The following is a 21,431-nucleotide window of genomic DNA, read 5'->3' as shown; positions in this document are numbered from 1 at the left end:
TGTGCGATAACAACAGCTTTATATGCGATTTGCGGAAAATTCTGCTAACGCCAAGGACGTGTTGTTCTTGGTCCACTTCCACTTGCTAGCATAGTTGTGATGGTTGGTGCAAAACTCAAAATATATTTCAGAGCATCTTTTAAAAACCTGCAAATACTGTTTTATGTACATATTATTAACTTGAACTTTTTGAAGTATCGTATGTTTTTTGTGCACATGTAACACAATATGTAGGTTTGGATTTTAACCCGCGAGGGTTTTGCTTTGTGCAATAACTATTATTATTTGAAGTTTAATGATATGTATGTCCTTAATCTTAGTCTGTCCTAGAAATAAAAACTTTTAAATTTTAATGTGTTACTTTTATTTTTCAGTTCATAACCCCCCAAATAACAACAACCAAACCCTACCTCCTGTTTGTTCTGGTATACTTAAATGTGCGTATTACATCAATTTTTTGTTGGTCCGGTCCTATATTTGCCACTGGACGTTATGGAACCAACCTGTAATATGTCACGTCCTTACGAGAATGAAGGCCAAGGAAAGAAAGCCCAAGTGTTATACGTCAATGACACCATACACAAACGAAATAAAAAGATGTGAAATATACATCATTGAGACAGTACCCTTACGGCACATATATAAGATCTATGCCAATGATGCAGTACTGCAAGAACACAAAACATAAAAAAAGATGTGACTTAATTATGAGAATTAGACAGTAACCAAACGACACAAAGGAACAAAAAATGTGTGTCATATTCGCCAAGGACACAGTACTCAAACAGAAAAAAGAGATGCGTCAATGAGACTACCCTTACGACCCAGATTTTAAAAAAAGGTATGGCATAGGAGATACAACCTTAACGACACAAGTACTAAAGAAACATGTGGCATAAACGTCAATGAAATACAACTCCATAGAATAAAAATATGTTTACGAGACTTATCCTAAAATAGGATGGATCATAAAAATCAATGGCACAGTACTCTAACGAAATAAATAATAAAAACAGATATGTCATGCAACTCATCGACACAAAAAAAAACAAAACATTGTGACATATACGTAGATGATTGATTGTTTGTTGCTTAACGTCCAGTGGCAAACTATTTCATGCACGTTCAGACGAGAACAACATTAACAATAAAGACGATAGGTAGTGTTGCGTAGGTAATTGTTAACGAACACTATATTTATTTTGTTTGTCTTGGTTGAGAGGTTCACCACTAATTCCACATTTTATAATGAAAAACACATCAGCGTTTTAACATTTATTCTATCATTTATAATACATCATACATACAGTTCACATATTCCAGTTCAATTCTAACAGTTTACAAAATCATATTTTCCATTCTTATTCATAGGGACAAATAAAGCATAAAGCACGAGATATTAGTGAATATAAAGTTTTCTATAACAATTAACGGAGATACTCAAATATAAATAACGGAGAAACATATTACAATTAAAGGAGCTAATTAACGGAGACAAAATTTCTGATATAAGGAGCATGTTTCATATAAAACAAAAATGTCAAAGGAGAAATATGTTTAAACAATAATAATGTTAATCGCAATTCGCGACACTCCCAAACATAAATTTATCCAAAAAGTTCACTGTAATCCTGGTAGCAAATGGTTTCCATGGCCGTTTCAACTCCGTCAACATAATATATCTTACGTTCACAGGTAATGGTTAATGTTTGTGTTCTTGTTTTTAGATTTGAAGTATCCAAAGTGGAAGCAAAACTATCTTCATCATTATCGTCACTAATTATCACAATGACACTCATCGGATTTTCTACTTTATTAAGTGGTTCATCTGTACTGCTGTTTACGTTGTTGTTAATATCTACAATTGGATCTCTGTTTTCACGGATTTAACTGATTGCACTGATTTCACTGATATCACTTATTTCACTTAGTAGGTCATCTACGTCAAAGTTTTCCACTGGGTCATCATAGGTTATCTTATCCGAATCTTCCATGAGATCAAACACCGTGTCATCATCAGATATGTCCTCATAATCATCTTTGTATTTATCTCCGTTTGAGACATCTGGTGCTGCCGTTATAGCATCTGCTTTGTTGTATTTGTGTATATTCTGTAAATGTTTTCATCCCTTCTGATAAACTTTCTTTCACAACCTTCTTCAAAGCAGTTTAAGCTGGTATAACTCGGATCATGTTTTTCCTTCATATGACGAACAAGATTTTTCTTATATTTGTAAACTCTGTGGCAAGTATCACATAGGTATAACATGGTTACGTTACAAATAACACAATGCTTTTACCTTTTTTTAATGTACCTTTCATATATAAAATTTGAAGAAAATTTACACGAATTGCACGTGTAAAATGTCAATATGCTCCGTTAGATATAAATAAATACAGGTAGATAAAATTAAAACCAGTTGGATATAAATAAACATAGGTAGATATAATTAAATCCAGTTAGATATAAATAAACATAAGTAGATATAACTAGATCAGGTAAATATAAATGAACACAGGTATTTCAACCGTTTAAAGTTTTGTTGGTTTTTTTTTTCATTCTACCAAGTTCCTCGTGAACATAAGTATATACATATCATAGCACTAATTATAACATCGCACACCATTCATTTAGCATATTAAATATTTCTTAAATACAAATCACTTTAATTAGACTTATTCTCCATACAATTCCTTGATCTTTTGTCTCGCTATTTCAGCAGACTTTCTCTTACATCTTGTGTTAAAACTTGGTTCCTTAGTAGAACCGGTGGTTTCTGTTTCATTTGAGTCAACTCCAATCTCAATAGGATAGAGTAAATTCAGCGGTCTACCAACCACTTTTCCTGAAGATAGTTGGACTTTGACAGATCTTATTTGTCTATCGCTACTTGGAATCAAAGTAACAAGTTTTCCGAGTTTCCATAATCCCCTAGGAACGATATCTTTTAAATGAACAACATCTCCGACCTTAGGGGAAAAAGGAGACCGAACTCTTCAACATTTTAAAGACGTCTGCATTCGTTTGCTCATCAAATAGTCTTCTCGCCACATCCTCCAAAACGAATCTAATAACCTTTGTCCTTTCTTCCAAATCTTTAGTAATTTATCTCTGTTGCTTGCAAATGGAATGAATGTTGGATCACTTAAATCACAATTAATTTCAGGAACACCAATATTAGGGTTAAGGGATAAGAAATTACTAGGGGTTAATGTTATTTTGAAATTGACATCATCCCCAACATATACAAGGGGACGAGAATTTACAACTGCTTCTATCTCCTTCACTGTAGTTAGTAATTGAACTTCAGAAAGTAATTTTTTGTTTAAAGTTTTCCTCAATGAACGTTTGACAAGGCCAACTAGTCGTTCATAGAAACCTCCCATCCATGGTGCTAATTCTGTAATAAACTTCCAATGAATTTCTGAATTTGAAATATAGCTTTGCACATCTTCACTAGTAATCACTTGTTTCCACACTGAATTCACAATTTCACCTCCAAGTATTAACTGAGTGTCATTATCACTGATACTTTGTTTAGGAGTACCTCTGGTTGAAATGAATCTTCGGAATCCATATAAAAACTCCTCTGTCGTCATATCTTGTAACAATTCTAGGTGAACAGCGCGTGTAACAACACACGTGAAAAGACAAATCCATCTTTTCCTTGTTTCTCCAGAATATTTCACTAGAATTGGACCTAAATAATCGAGCCCCGTTCCTGAAAAGGGGACTGCTTGAGACACTCTTGACTTAGGAAAAGGAGCCATCACTGTCATCTTGTATGGTCCTCCTTTATGACTGCTACACACTAAGCAATTTCGTAGAACTTGTCTTACAGCAGCACGACCTTGCGGTATCCAGTAGTTGTACCTGATCTGGGATAATGTTTGTGAAACGCCACAATGAAGTTGTTTACAGTGAGTATGTTGTATCATAAGATCTGTGAACCTCTCTCTCCTCTATTAGCATACCACACAAATTTTTCAATATTACTGGTCCTCTATACAGACATTCATTTAAACTTTTTACGTCCTTGTTTGTTTTCGATGAGGCATCATACACTATACGTAACTTGGTGGTTGATTTCTGTGGTGTAACCACTGCATGATAAGGAATATAGTGCATCAAACTGTTGGTCGTTTCTTCAAATTTCTCTATTATCTCCCGTGTTGATTGTTCTTGTATGACAGAATCATACTGTTTTAGTATCTCTGGTTTTTTCTTCATCCGGCCGATACAAGACTTTAATCTTCCAAAAGTTAGAAATCTATTAACAGGTAAATCAGGATCATCTTGTTTCCAAGGCCAAGTTACTTGGTATCTTCCGTTTTGGAATTTCAGTTTTCCCTGAACGATTGCATTGCCTTTTCATCATCTGAATTTTCCAACTGATCGGAAATACCAATTGATTCCAAATTCCAGAAATCAGTAAGATCTGGTTGGGAAATAAATCCACATTCCCGTGGCATAATATTTGTCTTTTCAGAAACAACATCACTAATGACATGTGACAGAATCAGCAGTCCTGTTTCATCTTTACAATCAGCAGTATCTTTTGCTCTTCCTGTAATTATCCAGCCAAGTTTTGAGGCTAGAAGGTACAACCCAGGTTGAACCTCAATTCTTTGTAAAAGTATTAAATCTAAATAATAATCATTTCCAATCAGTATATCCATACTTGATGACTCAATTTCAAGTGGTATATTATCAGCAAGTTCAAAGTCACTAACAAATTGTTTCAAATTGGTAATTGTTGAGTCATCTAATTTCCTCCTTTGTACATTTCCGCTAATAACTGGGACTATTATTTGCTACAATACTAAAGTACTTTCCATTCTTCAATCTTATCTCCAGTTTAGTGCTCCATGTTTTCACACTTTTTGCCTTTTCACTTCCAAATGTAACTAACTTAATTTCTTCTTCCTTTTCACCCTTTAATTTCAATTTATTTGCTAAACTTTGTGAAATGTACGTCCTCTGGGATCCTGAATCGAAAAGAACACTGCTTGAAAGTACTGCCAACATTTCTGACATCAGTTTTTGCAGTTTGCATAAGAACCATTTCACTAGATGTGATGAAAACGTTTTCCTGTTCATCTGTATTGCCATTCTGAAGCGTCGTTCTATCAAAATATTCACTATCTGGACTCCTATTCACTATTAATTCTTCGGAAAAATGTACACTTGATGTCTTCAAATTGAATTTTTTCGGACACAAACTTCTATGGTGGGAATTTACCTCATTGCAGTAAATACCCAATTTGCTCCGTTTACAGTCCATTGACTTATGACCTTCTCTAAAACACTTGAAACAACTCCCTTTGAGTTTTTCTTTCTTTCATCAATGCTCTGGTACCTTAGACACTCATCACTCCAATGTGTCTCACCACAGTATCGACATTTGTCAAAAAATGTCGTCCCAATGTTAGTTTTTGCTGTAACTACTAAAGCTTCTGCTGAACTTGGTGCAGGTTTGGAATAATTTCCGTTCTTCTTAAATGGTTTATTACGCCAAGTGTTTGAATCTCCTTTATTCACATTTTTCGTGTGTTGTCTGCTATCTTTTTGAGTGTCTGATATTCCTGATTTCTCTCTGGCTATGACGTAGTCATTCAACTTGTCACATAAACTGGAAATGGTCCACTTTTCTATGGAGCCCTTTTGAATTTCTAACTGTAGCATCGCTTCTCCATTTAGTTTTGATTTTACAATTGAAATAAACACATCTTGATTCACATTTTGTTTTAACACTTCCAAACCTCTTGGGTGTATTTTTACTTTATCAAGAAAATCTCTAAGGCTTGTTGTTCTATGCGTAGCAGAAGGCAAATTAATCATTTGATTGTAGTGTAAATCAATTACATCTTGCTTGTTTCCGAATCTCTCTCTCAAAATACCAACAGCCAGATCATAATTATCGTTCGACAATGTTAACCCAGCTATTGCAAGCTTGGCTTGTCCTTGCAATTTGCCTCTTAGGTAATTAAATTTCTCAATATTTGATAGATGTTTATTTTTGTGAATTGATGATTCCAAAGAGTCCCAAAACTCAATCCACTTAGCTTTGTCGCCAGAGAATGATATCATATCCAATTTTGGTAACTTAACGGAAGTTGTTTCCTCATCTTTCTTTTCATACTCTTTTTCGTTATGTTCAATTTGGAATCTTAATATGTCTTTCATTTCTCTTTGAAGATCAACAATTTCACTTGGTATAGCACTTTCTTTTGCTTTCTGTTCTATTTGAAATTTTAATATATCTTTCATTTCTCTTTGAAGATCAACAATATTACTTGGAATATCACTTTCTGTAACATTTCCAACTTCTTTCTTAGTAAATTCTACTAACCTCCCTTTGAATTGGTTTAAATCCAGATATTAATCCATAGCGTTGGAACACAGATTGCAATCCTCTTCGATCACATCATCTATGTCCTCACTTTGTTCTTCCATAGCACTTGTTACTTTAGCACTTTGGAACTCCAATTTTTCTACATACATTTTTATTTTATCGGCACACTTTGAAGACTTTGACAAATATTGATGTTCTTCTGTTGGGTTAACTTGAGTAGACATAATTGTAACACCAGTTTGAATCTCCGCCAAAAGAATTTTCCTGTATCGTGTTCTTATACTTTTTAAGTGACTTATGCCTGCCATTTTTATCGAATAAATCGTTCACTTTCTTTATTTATTCAATTTATTCAAGTCCCGGGTTCCGGCACCAAACAATGTTGCGTAGGTAGTTGTTAACGAACACTGTATTTTTTTTTGTTTGTCTTGGTTGAGAGGTTCACCACTAATTCCACATTTTATAATGAAAAACACATCAGCGTTTTAACATTTATTCTATCATCTATAATACATCATACATACAGTTCACATATTCCAGTTCAATTCTAACAGTTTACCAAATCATATTTTCCATTCTTATTTATAGGGACAAATAAAGCATAAAGCACGAGATATTAGTGTATATAAAGTTTTCTATAACAACTAACGGAGATACTCAAATATAAATAACGGAGAAACATATTACAATTAAAGGAGCTAATTAACGGAGACAAAATTTATGAGAAAAGGAGCATGTTTCATGTGAAACAAAAATGTCAAAGGAGAAATATGTTTAAACAATAATAATGTTAATCGCAATTCGCGACAGGTAGGGTCTGATATAGAGGCCGTCCAGGATGAAAGTTGGGGACATTTTGACTGCCACTGGAAAATGAGGGTAAAGTAGATTGGGACAAACATTTTGTTTTGCAACAGGCCACCTACGAACCTCTCAAAAAATGTTGCAAGGATTCGTAACGTGCAGAGAGCATAGTGCTCTCACGACATGAGGCATCAGATTTAACGGCTCTATTCTGACCGGACGGCTAAACGACGCCCAAATAATGCATGGTTTTTTTCTGCCGATCAGAAGAAACATATAATGTCCATTTTCAATTCCCCACTCTTTCTTGGAATATATATATATATAGGTCAATGAATTAAAACTCAAACCACACAAATAATGGAATGTAATTCAGTGAAACTACAAAAAAGGGATATATACATCAATGAGACCGTACTCCAACGACACAAATAAAGAGTTAAAATGTGTCATATATGTCGACGAAACAGTGCTCTAGAGACAATAATTTAAAAAAATATATGTGACATAGACGTAAGCGAGTAAACTCAAAACTGCTTGTTGTAAGTACAAATTAGTCAATGTATCCCTTCCTGCACCCATTGTATAAAAAAATTTAATCAACGTGTGGTTCGTTTGATCTCAGTTCTTCATTGGTTAAAATCCGATAATGACGTCGAATTTACTTTCTTTCCTCTGAATTTCCTATTGTGACGACATGAAAAAAAGGCGACCATGCCTGATGACGTCACATAAAAAGAACACATCTTTTTACAGATCATTCGAAAAGGCGGAACAAGTTTGCCTGTATATTATTTGAAAATCATTAGAGAAACAGATTTCACCACCAAATCTCGTGTAATACGATATTTATCCACTCTCGACAGTTAAATTTTAAATATTTAAAACGCTCGGCGCCGAGCGTTTTAAATATTTAAAATTTAACTGTCGAGAGTGGATAAATATCGTATCACACCCGATGCAGTGGTAGAATTTATATATATAATATTTTTTAAAATTCATTGATATCTTCCACTTGTATCACATGTTTTGGAAATAATTCCCGAACGAGATTTCAACGACACTGAAACATCAGAAGAATACATCCTTAATATTTGAATATTAAAATCGAATGTTGACTGTTGAAAAGGGTCAAACGAATGTTTAATATTTAATTTTTAGAAAGTGAAATCGAATCTTTAGTATAAAAAAACCGAATGTTAGATATTGAAATTTAATGTTGAATATTTAAATCAAATATTGAAAGTTGAAAAACAAATGGTAAATGTTCGATTGTTCAATTAAAAAAAAAACGAATGTAAATAAATTTTGAAAAATCTAAATTAATGATAAATATTGAAATTAAATGTTGCATTTTAAAAGAATGATGAAGAAAAAAGTAAGATAAAACATAATTAGATTGTGGAAAGTTGAAATGTTTATTGTTGTAAACGATTGTATAATGTTAAAAACCAATGTTGAATGTGAATGTATTGATTAGTGTTTGCTTTACGTAGCATAATCACACAAATGTTATATCACGGCGATTGAATTTTGAAGCCGAATGTTAAACGAATACTGAATGTTCGAACGTTGAATGTTGAAAACTAATTTTGAATATTAAAAAACGAAGGTTTATTGTTTAAATGTTGATTTCTGAAATACGAATAATAATTGATTAACATTATGATTTCAATTTTAAACTTTCTTTTTTCAGCGTTTAACATTCGATTTCAATATTTTATATTTCATTGAATTTGAATGTAAAATTAAAATGTTGAAACAAAAATTTTAGGAAAGAAGAAAACATTGTTGACAAATGAATGTTGAATATTGAAATGAATTGTTGAAACACAAATGTGGAATATGGAAATCAAATATTAAACACTGAATTTGACTTTTAAATGTTGAAATCGATAAATGTCGCAAAACGAATGTTGAATATCAACATTTATTTACACATACTACCATAAAGTAAAGAAAATGTCAAAATCATGTCATTGTGTCTAAGTTTATTCTTAAAAGTATCATTAATTATTACAATCAAACAATTTTCTCTATTCTAGGCAAAAGTGAGTTACATTTTGAAACAAAAGAAAATAGTGTGTTACATTGTATACCAGTATTAGTAATTGTTTCTTCATTTTCGAACAAATGATACGTTATGTTTATGTGGTATATTTTCATTATTACAATATTGCAGGACAAACGAATGCGTATCTACAAGACTCTCATTAAACCGATAGGAACTACTCGATTCAGGATCCGAAATTTGATGACCTTGGACCTATCTCAATCACACCACGTGCATATATGAAAGGGGATCTAGTAAAAGAGAGGCGAAAGAAACCAGATGGACATTCAAACTCATTAGTCGAAAATAACCTGACAACACTATGGCTTAGAAAGAAAAAGGCTAACAGACAAACAATAGTACACAAAATACAACATAGAAAACTAAAGACTGAGCAACACGTTCCCAATCAAAACTGAGGTAGCGACGGAAGGGTAAGCAGATCCTGCTCCACATATGGCATCAATCGTGTTGCTCATGTTAGTACAAACCCGGTAATAAGTCTTATTCGGTAGGTCACATTCGGGAAAAGCGTACGGGATTGTAGTTACGACATTAAGATTGATTGATTGTTGGTTGCTTAACGTCCAGTGGCAAATATTTCATGCATATTCAGGACGAGAACAAGTTCACAATAATATACAATAGGTAGGTTCTGTAATAGATTAAGGGATTAAGGTCGGAGAAATTTAGACAGCCACGGGAAATGAGGGTATATTGGATAGGGACAGAAATTTAGCCTTGCAACAGGTCACCTACGGACCCCTCAAAGAGTTGTTGCAAGGGTTCTTAACGTGCAAAGAGCGTGGCACTCTCCTTACACGAGGCATCGGATTTAACGTCCCCATTCTGACCGGACGTGGCTGCAAATTTATACATCCCGCACAGCCAAACGGACGCCCCACTTTAGCAAGGGTTTTACTGCCGGTCGGAGGAAGACCAATGGTGACCATACTTCTATTCCCCAGTCACCCTTGGGGGCACGACATTAAGAACATATCTGCTATCATCTGTGAGATGGAAATTCCATAACGGTCAACCAATTCGTGATGGCGTCCGTAAAACTAACGAAGGGATGATTTCAACTTCACCACTTGGACCTCTTGCTTCAATAACTTCCTTGTGGGCAGTAACCCTCTATCAAAGAAATCATGATAGGAAATAAAAGCCCTGGAATATCGTATCAACTGGGAGATATATACTCCGTATGTAGGCGCTGCTGGAATGTTGCTGCATAGAAATGGAAAGTTCACTGTTGAGAAGCTGAAATCATCTCTTTTGTCGTAAAATTTGTTTTCAACCGACCCTCATTGTCAATATCTAAATGTGAGTCAAGATATGAGGCATCTCTTGTACCCTTTATCTCATTCTAAAATATCTGCTGTAAACACTCAATTCTCTAAATAATGGGGGAAACATTACGATATGACATACGACAACGTTCCTTGGCATGTGATACTCAAAGAAAAAGTTACAGGATTAAACGAACGTGTTTTTTTTTTATATCTCAACAATCCCCTTTTATATAAGCCAAAACAGCATTTTAACCCTATGTTCTATTTTTATCCATGTCGGCCATGTTGGTTGGCAGGCGGGGTCATCGAACACATTTTTTAAACTAGATACCCCAATGATGATTGTAACCAACTTCAGTTATATTTGGCCCAGTAGTTTCAGAGAAGATTTTTGTAAAAGTTAACGACGGACGACGACGACAAACGCCTAGTGATGAGACTTTCTTATGGTCATCATACTTTCGTCCCTAATTAACCAACGATATGCATAACAAGAAAGCCTCCATGAGTCTGGTGTTTATTTTGAATTTTGTTGATTTATACGTTCTCAACGATTTATTTCGTGATATCGAATCTATGGAATAAGTTGTCTCAGATTTGTGAAGATGGATTACATTTGTCATCACAGATTTTTGGATGCAATTTACCGTAGTTAATATAATAATTTGCGATAACGAATTTAATCCGTAATCACAAATTACAACAATCTGTTATAACTAATTAAACAAATTCGTTATGACAAATTTAATCTGTGATGATAACGATTGATACAATTCGTAATTATGATTTAAATACAGGTTCTATAAGGAGTTCTGTATAACAGATGTGTTTATCCATTTTTTATTAATATATATATATATTGACCATTTTAACTCGGAAACACATTTGTAACATTGATTAGTATAATACTTTTATAAAAAATTGACATTTACCTTTTTAAATGCTTATACGCTTGAAAGTTGCTAGACATGTGTATGGTACTGATTATCAATTTAATGGATTGGTTGATCACTGTTTGTCTCGCGTCAGGTGGAAAACAATGAGTATAGTTTCCGTTCAAACAAAATGGCGAATCAGTTGTACAGTATGTTGAGAAAATATCTACAAACATCAACTTATGACAATTAAACACCAGTGACATACTTGTCCGCAGAATCTGTGTGTTTGTGTGTGTTTGTTTAAGTAATAGTTTGTTTTATTATTTTGTTTTTGTCTCTTTTTTCATGATTTTGTCTGTCGTTTTCTAAGGTGTAATTTTTTTATGGCCACCTTGGTATTTTTTTTAAACTTGTTAATTACTGAAAGATGTTATATTTCCTAACTAATAGATCTATTTGTTATTTTACCTGAAAGCTGTTATGCTTCTACTGTTTTGTAATCGCTCCGACCTTATTTCTGAAGAGTACAAAAGATATGTTGTCTATGTTTTATTCCTTTTAAAATCACTCCTTTACTGTATTTGAACTCTCACTCGTTTGATTTCATTGTTTAAATAAATTTTTCCTTCATTAATTTTCCTTTGTTTCCTTTCGCGTCTTCTTTTGCTTTTGTTTTTGTTAAATCAAGACACATGAGCTTATTAACTTTCTTGCTTAAACAAAACATATATATAAAATAGCGATATGTTCAACAAACCGAATACTATATCGCATTTCATGTTTGTGTATATAGAATAAACCTTATTCTTCTATTGGTCTTTAATATATTTTTTTCGATACACTTTTTAAAAGATAAAGTGGGAACAATTGAAATAAAATTAATCAGTTTGAAATACAAACAGCAAAAAAGTGGTTTCTGCTCCGGAATATCATATAATGATAATAACCTGTACGTTGTTATTGATAGGAGTATAATACATGTGATGGACCTGACAGGTAAAGTAATACGTACTATATATTTACCTTCACACAGTATCTACGACATTACAGTAGACAAAGACAGGTTGGTCTGTATAGACAAAACATCAATGTACTGCTGCTCGTTAGATGGAAAACTAATTTGGAAGTTTAAAAAGGATGAAGTTAAAGATTTACGTGGTGTGACAACAGATGATGAGGGGAATGTTTATGTGACTAATTGTATTACCAACACTGTAGTAGTTGTATCAGATGACTGTACTCATTATAGAGAACTTCTTACTAAGTCAGATGAATTAATGAGGCCGTCTGGAATTTATTTTGACCATTAAGAAAATATTCTTCTTGTTTGTAATGTTAATGACGAAGTTCTCCTTTTTGACGTGAAAAAGAAACTAACATAAATAAACATAAACAATTCTTTCAGACAATGAGTTTATTCGGACTCGGATCTGTTTGTACATTTAGTCATTCAAAACAACTTCTATTTATTTTTGTTTTCTTTACTGTCAATCAACTTAATTGATGTTCATGAACTGTACAGTTGTATTCCGTATTCAGACGAAAACCAATATTCCCAATGTTGTAATGTAAATGTTTTGTGTGATCAACGCTTTCATTTAATGTGGAAATTTTATTAGGAAATTTAGAGAAATGTTACAAAAACGTGTTGTTCTTTGATTCACGTCCGCTTGATATTTGATAGTTGTAAATAAAACCAAAACTCAAGTTATATTTCTTCATAGCTTTTTAATTTAAGTCATATGTTTGTCCACAATATTTTTTTTATTCGAAATAAATATTCTATATGGATGTGTAGGTTGTAAGTAAAATCAGAACAAATTAAATATGGTATTGTTTCGTTGGGTTGCTGTCTCATTGACTGTTACTGTTTCCCTTCATTCATATTCTTCTTTCATCCCAATAGACTTGCATGTACATTTTATATACAAACAGTTCAGATATATGGGTCATTTCCAAAAAAATGTCGAATTTCCAGTACTAATATGCTTAAATGTTTATTTCTAATGGAAAATGCAGTTGTAAGTGCTTTAAAGAGAGTTTGTAGAATTAATGAGTCAGAACATTAATAATAAACACGATTTAGATCTAATTTAAGAAGATTAAAATATATTTAAGTCCGATTTTTGCGTAATTTACGTGCGTACAGTGTCAGGGTTATACATTTCAAATGATTTGTTTCCCTATTTTCTGATTGCCTTGATATCTGCAAAAGATTTGTTTAGAATGTTAATAATAACTCTAACAAAAAATTGCAGCTTCTTTATTATTATGTGTAACATTTTTCTACAAACTAAATTCTATCAGCGTACATGAAGTTCATGTCCATTCTGTTACCGCTACTTAAATCAACCGTTAAATTGTTCTCCCTATAAATATTGAACTAGTCCGTGTTAATTTCAAAAGCGCAAAGTAACCTTTACATTTAACACAGCACTTTCTTGTGACCTACCGAATTAGACTATTTACCGGATTTGTAATAACATAAGCAACACGACGGGTGCCACATGTGGAGCAGGATCTGCTTACCCTTCCGGAGCACCTGAGATCACCCCCAGTTTTTGGTGGGGTTCGTGTTGCATATCTTTCGTCCCTCTTTTGTATAACAGTGTAGGGGAAAAAACATTTCAAGACATTTAGTAATAAAAATAGTGGGTACTTTTTTGTCATGTCTATGCTGTTACCAACATATTTATTAATTACACCAATATTATACTTGTATAAAGTGCAATAACGTGTTGAAAACCAAAATCAAAACAGAAAAACATCTTCACTTCACCAAAGGGAGTAGTTATTTCACAACAGCATTAAAAAATGATGAAATTTGTCTATCCTGTTACTATGGTTGCTATGGTTACAGTAACAGGATAGACAGAAACATCTTTAATAGGTTTATAATTACATATAGTTGTACACATAATGAAATGTTTCGTTTTTTTAACTCGTCTAAAGGTTATAAAGTCTTAATCTTCGCAATTTTGCATTTGCAGATGCAATACTGCTATCGGTATCAGGATAGACAAAAAAGGTAACAGGATAGAACTTAATATGATGATATATCAAAAACGTACGTTCCTGTTACCAATAAAATAAAGACAAAAGTAAACCAACATGCGAGGGAATTACTTGATGGTGGGTTTATTAGAAAGAGAGAATAAATGCTGAACATTATGAATTGCTATCTTAGACTTGCATTAATGATAGTTATTTTTATAACCTTTGAAAACCAATTTTTAGAGGCATTTTTCAGTACAGCATGGAAAATTGAAAAAATAATCCATCATATCACAGAATGAATATATATATATATATAGAAGTTTTTACTCTTGAAAACCATCTTATTGGCTACGAAAAGCAAGCTTACAACTTTACTTAACCTCTTCTAAATAACCCAAAATTTCTTTTGAACATGGTAACAGGAGAGACAAAATATTGCACCAACTATCAAAAATGTTTCAATATATTTTGTAATGACATTATCAAGTTGGATCTTTTTATATGTTGTTCTATAAGTACTGTTTGTTTTGATTTGCTAATGACGAGGGTTATTTGAATTAGTAACTTTAAATCAATTTTGCAATTTCAAAATTCGACATTTTTTGAAAATGACCCATGTACATTGTTTATTTGTTCTCATCCTGAATAAGCAAGATATATTTGCCACAGGACGCTACACAACCAACTGATTAACCTTCTATCCATGTTTTAAGTTTATTCGTGTGTTTATTTCCCGATTTGATGAAAGGTTTTAAAAAAAAATATTTTGTTTAAAAATTTGAAGTTGATTAAGTACAAATAACACATGGTCTAACACCATACAGACTGATAAGATTGTGTTCCATTAACTTTGTGTTCTACATGCAGATAAAGTTTCGTTGAAAACAAAATTACGCAAAAAATATGATTGATTTTGAAAATGCAACTTGAATCTTCCTCGGCTTTTGTATTTGATTAATGTTGTTCGAATAGTTTTTTTTTTTTTTGCATTTTCAAAACATTTAAACATTCATTTGTCCTATATATATTTCAAAATGGGGAAATCAAAATCTTTTTCCGAGTAGGAAATAATATACATGCTCCTATCTTTAATGTATAATAATTCATTCTCTTATGAGAAAGATATAATCCATGAAAATGTTATCAGGCGTTCTCATTTAAAAACAGTTGTTTTACCTACTGAATCAAATGGATTGAATAGGCCGTTCGGAATTTATTTTAAAAAACAAGGAAACATTCTGGTTGTTTGTAATATAGATAATGGAAAAGCTTTTCTATGTGATAAAGAAACTTGCATAAATGAACTCAAAATTAGTTAATTAGAATTTAGATTTGTTTTTGCATTCAGTCATTCTAAATGGATTTTATTTGTTTGTCTGTTATCTACCGACTACAAATTCAACTTAATCAATTGTGATTTATTTTACAAAATTACTTCCATGCTTTCTTATAAGTTATATATAAGTTATTCCGTTTTTCAATTTTAATTTAACACCTTTTTTGTGTGTATGTTTTATATTATCACTGCTTAAATATTATGTGCGGCAACAAAACAGTTTTATATGACATTTGCGGGAAATTTAAAATAGGCCAAGGACGTGCTGTTCACTTCTACTTGCTAGCTTGGTTGTGATGGTTGGTGCAAAAACTCAAAATATATTCCCGACCATCTTTTGAAAACCCGTAAAAATAATTTTATGTATATATTATTAACTTGACTTGTTTAGAACTCTTTTCATGGGTCGTAGGTTTCGTGTGTACATGTAACACAGTGTGTAATGTTTGGGTTTTAACCCGCCATTTTTTTTTTTTTTTTTCAATAAAGACTATTATTTAAATCAAAATGATATGTATATTCTTAATCTTAATTTGTCCCGGAAGTAAAACGATTTTATACGGATGTTTAGAAAAATAGAACAACTTTTAAATTTAAATGTGTCACATTCTTCAGTTCATATCCCCATCCCCAAACAAATAACATCAACAACAACCCCACCCCACCTCCTCTTTATTCCGGTAGACTTCAGTGTACGTATTACATCGATTATTTGTTCGTCTCGTCCTAAATATGAAGAAGATTTTTGCAGATGCACAATTGATATTTGTTACTGGACGTTATGGAACCAACCATTAATATTTCACGTTCTAACGAAAATGAAGGCAAAGGAAAGAAAACCCAAGTGGTATACGTCAATGACACCATACGCTAATGAAATAAAAGATGTGAACTATACGTTAATGAGACAGTACCCTAACGGATCAAATAATTTTAAAAAATCTACTTCAATGATGCAGTACTCAAAGGACACAAAGCATAAAAAAAGATGTGACATATGTGAATGAGACAGTAACCAAACGACACTAAGAAACTAAAAAGGTGTGTCATATTTGCCAAGGACACAGTACTCAAAAAAAAAACGTGGCATATACGTCAATGAGATGCAGATAATTAAAAAAAGGTATGGTATATGTGATACAATTTTAATGACACAAATACTAAAGAAAGATGTGGCATATACGTCAATGAAACATAACTCCAAAGAATAAAAACATATGTGGAATAGGTTTACGAGACATATACTGAAATAGTATGTATCATATAAATCAATATAACAGTACTCTAACGAAATAAATAATAAAAGCAGATGTTTCATTTAACACATCGACACACAAAAAATAAAACAATGTGGCATATACGTCAATGATTGATTTTTTGTTGTTTAATGTCTAGTGGCACACTATTTCAAGTTCAGACGAATACAAATTATCAATAAAGACAATGAGTAGGTCTTAAAATAAAGGCCGTCCAGGATGAAAGGCGGGGATATATTGACTGCCACTGGAAAATCGGGGTTAAGTGGATTGGGACAGAAATGTTGCCTTGCAACAGGCCACCTACGGACCTCTCAAAGAAATCTTGCAAGGATTTTTAACGTGCAGAGAGCAATGCTCTCTCGACATGAGCCATCATAAAATATTTAACGTCCCCATTCTGACCGGATGTTGCTGCGTACAACCCTCACAGCTAAACGACGTTAACAGGACAGAATCCGGCGAAACAAATTCTAAAAATATGTCGTACAGTATCATGAGTAACGCAAATAGTGAATGAGAAAAGAGAAGCAAATCTTACATATACGCTAGAGAAAGAGTACCCCCAACGACAAAAAAAAAAAATAATAATAAAAGTTGCATAAACGCTATAAGATGGTTCTCCAATGACACACATAGTTTTTTTTAAATGTGTCATATACTTCAATGAGACAGTAAATCAACGACACTAATAATGAAAAGCTGTGGCATTTTCGCCAGCGAGAAAGTACACAAACGACGCAAGTAGTTAAATAATGTGGCATTGGCGACAGTACTCCAACAACAGTAAATTGGTGTGGCATATACTTTATATACTCAAACGACCCAAATGATAGAATCAATGTTGTGACATATAGGTTTTTGAAACATAACTTACATAGGATGTGTCGTATATATCATCGTATACATCAACGAAACAATACTCCCACGACACAAATCAAACAAAAGTTGTGGCATTTCGTCAATGCAACAATACCTTAACGACGCGAAAAACCAATGTGGCATATAGGTCAATCAGACCGTACTCAAACGACACATATTTGAAAAATTATATGTGACACGACGTCAATAATAAAACAAAAAGGTGTGGCATCTACCTCAAAGAGAAAATACCCTTACACAGCAAATTGTGAAACAAGTCTTGTGTGTCATCGAGGCAGTATCAAAACAACGCAAATAATGAAAACAGGGCATATTCGTCATTAAGACAGAACCCTTACGACGCGAATAAAAAAGAGATGTGACATTTACGTCAAGGAAACTATACCCAAACTTCACATATCTTAAAAGAACATGTATCATATACGTCAATGACACAGTACACTGACGACATCAATAATAAAACAAACGAAGTGACATGTACGTCAATGAAAAAAATATCACTACAAAGCAAATAGTGAAAAATGTGGCTTATGAATAAATAAGGCAGTATCCTTACAACGCAAATAGTGAAAAAGTTGGCAGAGACGTCAATAAGACAACAACCAATAACAAAATTAAAAACAAATAAATCTTGCAAGACCGTGTTGATAAATATTCCATAAATACTTCACAAATGATACATGATGGTCTTGAAGTATATATTCTAGGTACTGACGTTGTTTATCATCTCGATTACATGTTAAAGTTCCATTTTTTGTCCTTGTATATATTTTTAACCTTTACTGTTTATCCATTTTTAATTATATACTTATGACGTGGATCGGTATTTATATATCCCACCATTGTGTTATTGTGCTATGGTCAATTTTGACTTCTTGTCTTTCATTTTTGCTTATGTTCTTTGTGTTTATGCCATTTTGTGTTTCTTTATTGAAACAGTTATTTGTTATAGTGTTTAAGATTATATTACAATGTTTACTGATGTAGCCCAATTTTTTGACGTTTTACCTATTATGTCTGTTTGTTTTGCTCACACACATTGTTGTCAATATATTGGAATTCTATGTGACTGTAATACAAGTCTGAGGTTTAGCTAGCTACAAGACCAGGTTTAATCCACCATTTTGTACATAAGGAAATGCCTGTACCAAGTCAGGAATATGACAGTTGTGTAACTTTCGTTAGATGTGTTTGAGCTTTTGATTTTGCCATTTTATAAAGGACTTTCCGCATTCAATTTTCCTTGGAGTTCGGAATTTTTGTTACTTTACTCTTTGCATATGCGCCATAAAGCAGTACCCCAAAGACACAAATAATACAAAAGATGTAACAAATACTAAACAAAGATATGGCATTCATGCAATAATGATAAATGTTGACAAAGTTTGTTAAATATTGAAATCGATTGTTGAAAATTTAAATCGATTGTTGAATGTTGAAAATTGAGTGTTCAAATTGATACAAATATTAAACTAGAGGCTCTAAAGAGCCTGTGTCGCTCACCTTGGTCTATGTGCATATTAAACAAAGGACACAGATGGATTCATGACAAAATTGTGTTTTGGTGATGGTGATGTGTTTGTAGATCTTACTTTACTGATCATTCTTGCTCCTTACTATTATCTCTATCTATAATTAACTTGGCCCAGTAGTTACAGAGGAAAATATTTGGTAAACATTTACAAAAATTTACAAAATTAATGAAAATTGTAAAAAATTGACTATAAAGGGCAATAACTCCTTAAGGGGTCAATTGACAATTTTGGTCATGTTGACTTATTTGTAGATCTTACTTTGCTGTACATTATTGCTGTTTACAGTTTATCTCTATCTATAATAATATTCAAGATAATAACCAAAAGCTGCAAAATTTTCTTAAAATTACCAATTCAGGTGCAGCAACCCAACAACGTGTTGCCTGATTGGTCTGAAAATTTCAGGGCAGATAGATCCTGACCTAGAGAACAATTTTATTCCCGTCAGATTTGCTCTAAATGCTTTGGTTTCAGAGATTCGAGCCAAAAACTGCATTTTATCCTATGTATTATTTTTTAGCCATGTCGGCCATCTTGGTTCGCGGACGGGGTTAACGGACACATTTTTTTAACTACATACCCTAATGATGATTGTGGACAAGTTTGGTTAAATTTGTGTTAGTAGTTTCAGAGGAGAAGATTATTGTAAAAGATTACAAAAATTTACGAAAAATGGTTAATTGACTATAAAGGGCAATAACTCCTTAATGGGTCAACTGACCATTTTGGTCAGGTTGACTTATTTGTCGATCTTACTTTGCTGAACATTATTACTGTTCACAGTTTATCTCTATCTATAATAATATTCAAGATAATAACCAAAAAAGGCAAAATTTCCTTAAAATTACCAAGTCAGGGGCAGCAACCCAACAACGGGTTGCCCGATTCATCTGAAAATTTCAGGGCAGATAGATCTTGACCTGATAAACAATTTTACCCCGTCAGATTTGCTCTAAATGCTTTGGTTTCAGAGATATAAGCCAAAATCTACATTTTACCCCTATGTTCTATTTTTAGCCATGACGGCCATCTTGGTTGGTTGGCCGGGTCACCGGACACATTTTTTAAACTAGATATCCCAATGATGATTGTGGCCAAGTGAGGTTAAACTTGGCCAAGTAGTTTCAGAGGAGAAGATTTTTGTAAAAGTTAACGGACGACGGACGCCAAGTGATGAGAAAAGCTCACTTGGCCCTTTGGGCCAGGTAAGCTAAAAAAAGAAGATAAAATGCATTTTTGAATGTTAAATTTTCAAATCGAATGTTATATGTATTTTCAAATTTCAAATCGAATGTTGTATGTTGAAAACGAATGTTTGAATGTTCAAAATTGAGTGTTAAATGTTGATTGATGACAGCGAATGCTTAAAAAAGATTTAAGCAAAAGTGAAAATGAAAAACAAAAACTTGTTAATTTTTAATGTTAAAAATGAAAACAACACGTTGAATAATTTCCTGCGTTCGGAGCGCTTTTCTCAATTTACCTTCATCAGAAACGCTCAAGTCCGAATATTTGAAAGCCTAGAATATATAAATATCGAAAAAGGAGAATGGTTAAAAATTAAAGTTGAAATATGAAATCGAATGTAGATTAAAAGTTGATTGAATATAAACGCTGAAAAACGAATGTTTAACATTGAAAAAACAAATGTAGAATATTGAAATCGAATGTTTTAGGTTGAATAACAAATGTAAAATATTGAAATCGAATGTTGAATGTTGAAAAGGGATAAACGAATGTTTAATATCAAATTTTAGAAAGTGAAATCGAATTTGAATGTCGAAATCGAATGTTGAAACAATAATAAAGTGATAAAAAACGAATGTTGAATATTGAAATTTAATATTTAATCTTTTATATTTTAATAAATATTGAATGTTGAAAAACAAATGCTAATTGTTCAAATATTGATAAAAAAAAAAACGAATGTTAACAAAATTTACGATAAAAATTGAAATCAAATGTTGAATTTTGAAAGAATGATGAACAAAATAGTAAAATAAAAAAAAAATAATTTAATTGCAGAACGTTGAAATCAC

The sequence above is a fragment of the Mytilus californianus genome, unplaced genomic scaffold (assembly GCF_021869535.1).
Source record: "Mytilus californianus isolate M0D057914Y unplaced genomic scaffold, xbMytCali1.0.p SCAF_23, whole genome shotgun sequence".
Taxonomy (NCBI): Eukaryota; Metazoa; Mollusca; class Bivalvia; order Mytilida; family Mytilidae; genus Mytilus; species Mytilus californianus.
The sequence above is the reverse complement of the archived record's forward strand: the minus strand, read 5'-3'. Positions refer to the sequence as shown.